The sequence below is a fragment of the Scylla paramamosain genome, chromosome 5, assembly GCF_035594125.1.
Source record: "Scylla paramamosain isolate STU-SP2022 chromosome 5, ASM3559412v1, whole genome shotgun sequence".
Classification (NCBI taxonomy): domain Eukaryota; kingdom Metazoa; phylum Arthropoda; class Malacostraca; order Decapoda; family Portunidae; genus Scylla; species Scylla paramamosain.
In genome coordinates, this window is record NC_087155.1 from 32,172,894 (window position 1) to 32,180,055 (window position 7,162).

General features: G+C 42.2%; 1 protein-coding gene across 5 annotated transcripts in view; it reads left to right on the forward strand.

Moving 5' to 3' along the window:
- The first annotated feature begins 3,994 nt into the window (after positions 1–3,994).
- The window catches only part of LOC135100844 (orphan steroid hormone receptor 2-like), a 262,572-nt gene continuing 259,404 nt past the window's right edge, over positions 3,995–7,162 (forward strand). For 3 of the 5 annotated variants that reach the window (XM_064004296.1, XM_064004298.1, XM_064004299.1), the window contains exon 1: positions 3,995–4,122. The gene's annotated coding sequence lies outside the window, so the exon portion shown is untranslated. The remainder of the gene's footprint in view (positions 4,123–7,162) is intronic. The other 2 variants (XM_064004303.1, XM_064004302.1) reach the window with 2 other exon arrangements.

Consider the following 7,162-nt stretch of genomic DNA (forward strand, 5'->3'; position numbering starts at 1 on the left):
TCTACTTCCTCCTCTTCCTCCTCCTCCTCCTCCTCCTCCTCCTCCTCCTCCTCCTCCTCCTCCTCCTCCTCTTCTTCTTTTCGTTGAAGTGCCCCGTGCCTCATCTCACCCACCAAGGAAAAGGGGAGAGGAGAAAGCGATGGAAGAAGGAAGAGAAAAGAGGGAATAAGGGATGAGGGAAAAAACAAAACAAAAAAAGTGTGAAAAAATGAGATGATAAGGTGACGGGGAAGGATAAAGGTGAAGGAAAAGGAAAGATTGCAAGATGGAGGAGGGGGAGGAGGAGGGGAAGGGGGGACAGGAGGGGAGAGGTCAGGTTGAGAGAGAAGGGGAAGAGGAGGGGGAAAAGGAGGGAGGCAGAGAAAGGAGGAAGGGGGATGGAAGGGGAGATTGGAGAGGGAGAGGAGAGAGGCGGAGATTGGAGAGAGAGAGAGGAGAGAGAGAGAGAGAGAGAGAGAGAGAGAGGAGAGAGAGAGAGAGAGAGAGAGAGAGAGAGAGAGAGAGAGAGAACTGTTTCACAATATATCTAGGTCATATTGATAATAATAGTCTTGTTAATGATACTCTGCTGTTTTATAAAGTAATGATGATAACAATAATAATAATAATGATGATGATGATGATGATGATGATGATGATAATAATAAATAATAATAATAATAATAATAATAATAATAATAATAATAATGATAATAATAATGATAACAACTGATAGAAAAATAAGATCAAGACGAGGAATTAATGATGTATTTGTAGTGATGAGAAAGAAGATGATGGTGATAATGATGATGATGGGGATGATAATGATATTTGTTAATGAAAATGATAATGATGATGATGATGATGGCGATGATGATGAAAGTAAAGGTGACCCTAAAGTGACTTATCAGAGGTCAAGGGTGAATCTCTCTCTCTCTCTCTCTCTCTCTCTCTCTCTCTCTCTCTCTCTCTCCTCTCCTCTCTCTCTCTCTCTCTCTCTCTCTCTCTCCTCTCCTCTCTCTCTCTCTCTCTCTCTCTCCCCACTATTGTGCCTTGTTTTCCTCTAACATTCCCTCTCCAACATCCCCTCCCCTTCTTCCCCTCCCCTCTCTCCTCTCCCTCCCTCTTTCCCTCTCCCCTCTCCCTCTCCCTTCCACATAGTACGCTTGGTTGCTTCTCTTTGGCACTCAGAAGACTTGCAGGGCGAAGAGTGTCACCTTTTACTTCCCCTCTCTCTCTCTCTCTCTCTCTCTCTCTCTCTCTCTCTCTCTCTCTCTCTCTCTCTCTCTAGGAACCAAGACTTTTTTTCGTTTTTTCTCCTTTTCACTCATTTTTTCCTTCTCCCTTCTTCTTTTCCTCCCCATTCCCCCTCCCTTCCCTTCCCACGCAGAGGATTATGGGAAGTCACTAAGGACACTTTTTTTTTTTATTAAATATCTCGTTTTCTGTAACCTCTGACCTCTGTATATATTTTTTTTTTTTTTTGTCATGTCCTCCTAACCTCATTTTCTGACCTCCCTGATTTTTTTTTTTTCCAATTTTCTTCACGTCTTTTTTCTTTAAATGGCGTCTTTTACTTTTCATTCATTCGTTTTTTTTTTTTCCTCCCTTTTTTTTTGCTGTTTATTCGTTATGTTTTTTTCCTCCATGCCTTGATCCTCTCTTCCCTCGTCGGGTGGAAAGCTTCAGTATTGCGGTCGCGGACTAATCCTCCCTGATCTGACCTGACCTGGCTAGCCCGACCTTCGCTACCTGCAGAGTGATAAGTAGATAGATTGATAGGTAGGCAGGTAGGTAGATAGATATAGACAGATAGATAGATCAGTATTTAGGTAGGTATGGATAGATAGATGGATTGATAGATTAATTGATAGCTAGGTATAGATAGATAGATAGATAGATAGATAGATAAAGAATTCTGGCAACACTAGATAGATAGATAAGTATTTAGGTTAGTATAGATCGATTGATTGGTTGAAAAGATAGATAAAGTGATTGATTGATAGGTAGGTATAGATAGACAAATAAATAATTTTGCAACACTTATTGTTATTAAATTAGGATGGATTAGATTAGATTGTTCACTGACTACATTTTTATATTGTACGTGAAGCAAATCATAGATGTTTTATTAACTACATGAACACATAGACTGTATTAGATTAGATTACATTGTTTTTTTTTTACGTAACTGACGTTTAACTATAACAAAACAAACACTCATTTATCTTAAACATAGTAAAATAAGATTGACTGAAATGACAAATAAAAACAATAGGGAGCGGAATAGAGAGGATCATATAAAACACATTGAAATGAAGATTAGACAAATTTATGGATGAGGGTGATAGGTGGAAATAGGCATTTTTCATATAGGGACTGCCACGTGTTGGTCTGATGGCTTCTTGCAGCTTCCCTTAGGTTTTTTTGTTAAGTACACTGACAGAACACAGGGAGGTAATCAATAGGACATTCTTAATACTGACCCCACGTCTCTAATGCTTATCACAATGTTGCTGATCTACAGAAAGCAAACTCATGATGTCTTTTCATCTTTGTTTGACACGTGACCCAGCCACCCATGGCCTTATCCCTCAGGGTTGGTCACGTGTTATCTCCTCCTCCTCCTCCTCCTCCTCCTCCGGTGTTGCCTTCTCACCCTGGCGAGCTTTTAGCATATACTTTCTTATTATGACCCTTGACCTAGCTACACAGGGCCTTATCCCCGCTGGTTGGTCACGTCTTATCCCTCCTCCTCCCTCAAGCCTCCTTCCCTCCCTGTGATGCGGCATTGCAAGTCAAGCCACGCGTTGCCACAAGAGGGTTTAATTCTCACGTGTCGAGTCACCGAGCTGATCCTGTTTTATCAAAGGTTCGGGGCGCACACTGAGCCAAGCCTTGCATAAAGCGTTGGGTGCACAGCGCGTAATGAGTGAGTCGTTCTGTAGTGTTTGCGTGTATGTGTGTGTGCTGAGAGGCTTATTACCTACACACACCTCGCCGGCATCATCATCCTTTTTTTTATTATCGTTTTATGTAATTGATTCGCATGACGTGTGTGTGTGTGTGTGTGTGTGTGTGTGTGTGTGTGTGTGTGTGTGTGTGTGTGTGTGTGTGTGTGTGTTTCACGGGGTGTGTTGCAATGCTGGGTGGTTCTTTAGCGACGCGGTGTTTTGCCAGGCGTGGGTAATTGGACTGAGACAAACACATTCACTTTAGTGGAGCTTAGTGGCGAGAAAACCTTTAATTACCGAAACATTGAAGATAGATGCAGTAGACCGTAGTATGTATTAATGGGTGTTGTAGTAATGATGGTGGTAGTAGTAGTAGTAGTAGTAGTAAGATAAGAACATAAGAAAATAAGGGAAGCTGCAGTGAACCATCAGACTTACACGTGGCGCTCTCTGTATAAGACATGCCGCACTTGTTTCAACATATCGTCCCCATCCATAAATTTGTCTAATCTTCAAAAGCTTCCTATTGACTCAGCACTAACAACCTGATTACTGTGTCTATTTCACTCATCTGCCACTATTTGAGAACCTGTTTCTTTGTTTTTTTTTTTTTTTTCTTAATTTAACTTAGTAGTAGTAGTAATAGTAGTAGTAGTAGTTAGTAGTAGTAGTAGTAGTAGTAGTAGTAGTAACGCATTTATTATTATTATTATTATTATTATTATTATTATTATTATTATTAGTAGTAGTAGTAGTAGTAGTAGTAGTGATGGTATTGATGGTATTGGTGGTGGTGGTGGTGGTAGTCAAGACGTCAAGGCCTCTAAAAACACAAGACCTAATTTTTTTTCTTCTCTAGTAGACCTTCGTGGCACTCCATCTGAAGGTCCTGCCTTACTTCCCCCACTTTTCCCCGAGCACCAATACAACCTTTCAATCAAGCAAGTGCCGCCGCAAACCTTACTTATTCCCTGTGTTCCCCTCTTTCACAGGCGCGGGTGGCGTGGCGCGGCCGTGAGTGAGGGAGCTGGTGTCATGTGAGGGAAAAATGTGTAAATTGAGTTATGGCGCCGCAACAACAAGGTCAGGTGGCGCCGGCTGGGGTTATGTGAGAACCCTTGTGAGCCCTTAATGGAACCCTTGCCACCACCACCACCACCACTACTAGTCGCCATTGCCCGAGGGAAAAGTAAGCGTTATTTCACTCTCTTGGTATGAAGTTAATGGGGAAACCTTTTATCTTTGAAGTTTTTTTTAACAAGGATAAGCTGTGAATTATTGGCTTTTCCACTCTGTTCTTGTGTTACCTTGGCCGGCTTCACTCATAAAAAAAATAAAAAGATCAGCCGCGGCACTGAGGCGAGTGATACTGAAGATATTAACTTTTCTACACTCAACTGTATTTATTTATTTATTTGTATACTTGTTTATCTTATTTATTTTCATTTATTTATCTATTAATCTATTATTTTATTTATTTTCGTGTATTTATCTATTTATTATATTATATTTTATTTTATTTATTTATTTATTTATTTATTTATTTATTTATTTATGGAATTGCTTTCTTTATTTCATTCTCTTATTTTTTTTCCTTTGTTCTTTTTTTCTTTGCGAGTAGTGGTAGTATGTAGCTGAGCGGGTAATCTGGAGTCTGCTCTTCCTGCATTACTGTGTGATTTGTACTTCGTCAGCAAGTGCCTCGACTCTCAACACTCCCGTGCATTCCTGGGAGACTAAACCTTCCACTCAGGCATATCTCACTGTGAGCTTTACGTCATAACTTAGAATCGGTTAGACAGCAATACGACAAACACGTTCACCTTCATTTATCATTACAGCATTACAACACCTCACTTTAGACAGACACTTGATTCATTCCCCTCCCCGACACTTGCTTCCCCTTCTCCCCACAGACAGCTAATTCAAATATGCGTGTTCTATATAAACTTTGGGGTCCTACGCATCGAAACCGCAGATCTATAAACATATAAGGACCAGAACATCAGTGCAGGCAGTCTCTCGCAGTCTCTCGCTCTGTGGCACTCCTGTAGCAGCGTGTAGCAGGGACGCGTGGTTACTTTGTCTGGCGGAAGGTTCATGTGATGTCTTGTTGCGGTAGAAAATGAGAGTTTGGGCACAAATAAACTTTTATTCAGGAAGAATGTGGGAGCTAGGCAGGAGACACCTTGCTGTACCGGATGGCAGCCAGGTAGGATCTTCAGAGTTCTTGGCAACGTAATGTTCTTTTCATGTATCCGTCGATTGCGCACTGTAAGAGTATTATCCGCTTAAACCACTCGTTACAGTTCGTGTGTGAGGTGTGGGAAATGTGTGACTTGTCTGGTGCCTGTTTACTCTGGTGTGTCATCATGCCATGTGGGATTCCGTCTTTCAGGTAAGGTTAGGTGAATTATTTATCTATTTATTTATTTATTTTTCGAGAATTATCCTAAGACACATCTATGTACTGTTATCATGTGTTATAATGTTACCACCCAGAGCCATGGTTTGAACTGCAGTATGTTTTGTATATAAAGAACAAATTAGAATTTTATGAAATTATGCAAAAGCGTCATATTTCTTTATTAACTCCTGATGTTTCAGTTCCTCAAAAACTTTTAATTTAACCGCTAATTAGCAATCAGGATATGACTAGAAGTAATGGGTCCAAGTTTTATGAAGTTAGATTAAGAGAGAGAGAGAGAGAGAGAGAGAGAGAGAGAGAGAGAGAGAGAGAGAGAGAGAGAGAGAGAGAGAGAGAGAGAGAGAGAGAGATTAGTTTTCAAATAATATGCTAAATGACTGGAATATACTCACTAATCAGGTTTTATTACCGAGTCAGTAGAGAACTCTAAAAGAAGATTAGATAAAGGTATGGGCAAGGATGACAGGTATATTTAATACAAAAACTACCACTTGTAGGTGTTTTGGCTTCTTGCAGCTTCCATTATGTTCTCATGTAATTTTCATAATAACTTCATTAGGGATAGTTCACTGTTCTCTGGCTTTTGCTTTGAAATGCCAGCGTTCTGCATGACATTCTGCACACTTAGCCTCAGCACACACTGAGACACTGAGACCCAGGGCAGCGCTAAGCAGGGCATGTACGGGGAACTTCTCTACACTGCTCTGTGCGGCGTCGCTGTGCCTCCTGCGTCTCAGTGTGCGCATTTTTATACCTTCCCAAAACAGCCTGTCCTTTCACCCTCAGTATTTGTCCCCATTCACTAACCCTTTGACTGCTGTGGCTTCCAAGCTTAACAAGAAGGTCTGGTGAAGTTTGGAATATATTTTTGAAAGGTAACTCAAAAGGAAAGACGTTGTTGAATATTTAGTAACACTTTGGTCCACGCATTTCCACATTTTCTTCTTTCTTACTCGAATCGTGCAGGACAAATAAAAACAGATAAATAAATAAATGAAGTAAACAAACAACAAGTATCATCACCATACAGATGATTCAGTTCCTAATGTCCTAGCTCCACCCTGACCTGGCTGGAGTGACCCCTGACCTCCTCGGCCCGCTCTCCCCCTTCCCTCGCCAGCCTTGACCTCCTTCGCACCACCCGTGACCTCTTACCTTCAGGCAGACGCGAATGCAACCTCTGATATTCCTCCTCCTCCTCCTCCTCCTCCTCCTCCTCCTCCTCCTCCTCCTCCCACGCCTCCTGCAGTATCTCTCGCCCTCCCTCCCACCTCCCACGCCTCCTACGACTCCCCTTTCTCTCCCTCTCGCCTCCCACGCGTCCAGTCCCCTCCCCTCTCATCTTCTGCAGCTTCTTCCTCCCCTCCCCTCTCCTCTTCCCCTCCTCTCCGGCAAATGTCGACCAGTCACCGAGGCTTGCGTTGTCTTTCTGTTTGTCTGTCTCTGTGTGTGTGTGTGTGTGTGTGTGTGTGTGTGTGTGTGTGTGTGTGTGTGTGTGTGTGTGTGTGTGTGTGTGTGTGTGTGTGTGTGTGTGTGTGTGTGTCTCGTCTGTCTGTCTGTCTGTCTGTCTGTCTGTCTGTCTGTCTGTCTACCTGCCTGCCTGCCTGCCTGTCTGTCTGTCTGTCTGTCTGTCTGCCTGCTTCCCCCCCTCTCTCTCTCTCTCTCTCTCTCTCTCTCTCTCTCTCTCTCTCTCTCTCTCTCTCTCTCTCTCTCTGAAATGAAAAGTAAATGTATTATGAAATCAGGAAGTACAAAAATAGAGAATAAACTAACGAAGAGAGAGAGAGAGAGAGAGAGAGAG